This window comes from Capricornis sumatraensis, chromosome 15 (genome assembly GCF_032405125.1).
Source record: "Capricornis sumatraensis isolate serow.1 chromosome 15, serow.2, whole genome shotgun sequence".
NCBI lineage: Eukaryota > Metazoa > Chordata > Mammalia > Artiodactyla > Bovidae > Capricornis > Capricornis sumatraensis.
The window spans coordinates 67,287,823-67,290,626 of NC_091083.1; the positions used below are offsets into that span (position 1 = coordinate 67,287,823).

At 46.5% G+C, this 2,804-nt stretch overlaps 1 pseudogene; it reads right to left on the reverse strand.

Moving 5' to 3' along the window:
* Positions 1-1,812: 1,812 nt before the first annotated feature.
* Positions 1,813-2,526, reverse strand: LOC138091797 (proteasome subunit beta type-6 pseudogene; annotated as a pseudogene).
* Between the last annotated feature and the right edge of the window lie 278 nt (positions 2,527-2,804).

Below are 2,804 nucleotides of genomic sequence, written 5' to 3' on the forward strand. Positions count from 1 at the left end.
GCCAATTCTGGAGCGCAGTTAGCAGGTATTATATTCTGCAACGCCATTCTGAGTAGAGTAGGGAAGAGAGTCCTACAGCTCATCAGTACCCAGGAAGCAATAAGAAAACTGTCTCAGGGCAACCTCCAATGGGAGACAGGGAGGCAAGTGGAAGATGCTCTCATTACCTTACAAGCCTTCCACTCTCTCGTGTTCTGGAAGGATCACTAGCCATTCTGCCAAGACTTAGATAAGCTGCTCAAACTTTTGCCAGTGTGCCCTATATGAATGAATGTACGCAAGGTAACCATGGTGTCCTGGCAGAGACCTTCCCCAATAGACCCAGGGATCGAACCTGGGTCACCCGCATTACAGGCAGATACTTTACCATCTGAGCCACCAGAGAAGAATGCATGTAAAATAGATGTAGGTAGGTATAGATATAGATGCTCCTCCTGGTGGCTCAGAGGTTAAAGCGTCTGCCTGCAATGCAGGAGACCTGGGTTCGATCCCTTGGTCGGGAAGATCCCCTGGAGAAGGAAGTGGCAACCCACTCCAGTACTCTTGCCTGGAAAATCCCATGGACAGAGGAGCGTGGGAGGCTGCCGTCCACAGGGTCGCAAAGAGTCGGACACGACTGAGCGACTTCACTTCACTTCACTTCTTATCTATATCTATGAAGTGAAGTGAAGAAGTGAATAAGCCTTGATACCTCGCACTTTCCAATCCCTTATATACTTTCAAGCTTTGACCTAAACCTACTCCTCTCTATCTTCACTGCCACCACTCTAACCTAAGCCACCATTTCTCACCTACACATGTAGCTGCTGTTCTCTCTTGACTGGTCACCTGCTGCCACCCTCCATCCTCCAGCCATTCTTCATGCCGGACATTTATTAACTGAATGAATGAAGGGACAAGTGAATATCACTAACCCCTCACTTAAAATCCTTGACTGGTTTTCTTTTGCACTTAAATCTATTCTACACTTAAATCAAAGCCATGGGACTTCCCTGATGGTCTAGTGGCTAAGACTCTGTTCTTCCAGTTCAGGGGGCCCGGGTTTGATCCCTGGTCAAAGAACCAGGGTTTCCCTGGTGATTTGAATGGTAAAGAAACTGCCTGCAACTCAGGAGACCTGGATTCAGTCTCTGGGTCAGGAAGATCCTTGGAGAAGGAAATGGCAACCCACTCCAGTATTCTTGCCTGGAAAATTCCATGCACAGAGGAGCCTGGTGGGTTATAGTCCATGGGGTCGCAAAGAGTCAGACCCAACTGAGCGACTAACTTTCTTTTAAGAAACTAGATCCCACATGCCACAACTAAGACCCAGCAAAGCCAAATAAAAATAAATAAATATTAAAAAGAAACCAAAGTCCCCTTGTAAGACTGCTTACAAGGGCCAACATGATCTATCCCCCTACCTACCTCCTTTGCCTCATCCCTCACTTTTCTGCCCTATTTGCATCAGAGAAAATAAACTATCAATCATCATGCCCTTGGTACATTATACTTTGTACATCCCAACAGCATTTGTCCTCATTTGGCAAAGTTCCACTTATCCTTCAAGGCTTATTCTTAGTCTCCTTCTCTGTGAAGACTTTGATTTCATCAAGGAATCTGTTCTTTCAATATGCTTCCAAAGCACTTAGCAGCTACCTCTAACCTGCACTCAGTGATCACTATCTGATAATTCTGTTATCTGAAGTACGTAGGAGTCTTATTCTTCTGTGCATTTTGTCTACTGAATCTTTTTTTTTCCTCAGTGACAACCTGTTTATTGAATTTTGCAGCAGTATGGGGTGTCTCCTATTGTATACTAGAACCCAGGATTCAGAGAGGTGATAAAGTGGCAATGGTTAATTGGACAATCTCATCTCCAAGAAGAACCTTCCATTCTATCCCTGATTCTGCAGTAGCTGCCAGGTGGATCACGCTGCTGCTGGAACCATCCTGTTTCATGGCCAAAGATAGAGTATTGGCAGTGGATTGCAGACATTCTTTCTTTGTCACGCCTTCCTGGTAGGTAGCCTCAACATAGCCACAGATATAAGAGCTCCCGAAGTCCCCGATGGTGAAGGCCTACCTTACCATCATACCTTCCATAGGTACTGAGGACACCTGTCGCCCTTCTTGGGAGTCCCAGCCCTCGGTGATGATTCCTGCCATCAGGTCTTTTCGGTATCGGTAACACATCTCCTTAAGGAGGCTGGCCACCGTGTGTACCAATGGAGGCTCAATCAGCTCAACACTGTGCCAACCAAGCTGATAAGCGACTACATCGGCTTCTGACTGAGTATCAGCTGCTGAGCCTGAGTGGCAACAGAAAGTACCACCGTGAATAGGGATCAGCTTGTCAGTCACTCGATTGGTGGTGTATGACTCCGTGGTTGTTCTGAAGTTGGCTTCTAGAATTATGTTCCCATCAAACTGCACGGCCATGATAGGGATCCCTGTGAAGACTTCCTGGTTTTCCCAGTCAGAGGCAATGGCCTTGGGCCCCCAGACTGGCCCCTCTCCCAGAGCAGCTGCTAAGGTGGCTGCCATCTTCCTGCACCGATATTGCTATGTCTACTGAACCTTACTCATGATGGATTGCTTCCTTGTATACTTTAGCAGTTGTTTCCTTGTGGATTATTAGCTGTTTGGAAGGGCTCTATATATAGGAACTCTGTGTAACCTGCAATGATTGGGGGAGGAAGGGGGTCCGTGGAGGAAATCTGGAGAAGATTTGCATTAGTTTCTGCCAGGAATCTGAGAGGTACTTTTGGAGTAGATCTCCTTAAATGTTAATTTCTCAGCCTTGGAGTTTCCTAGATATGCAG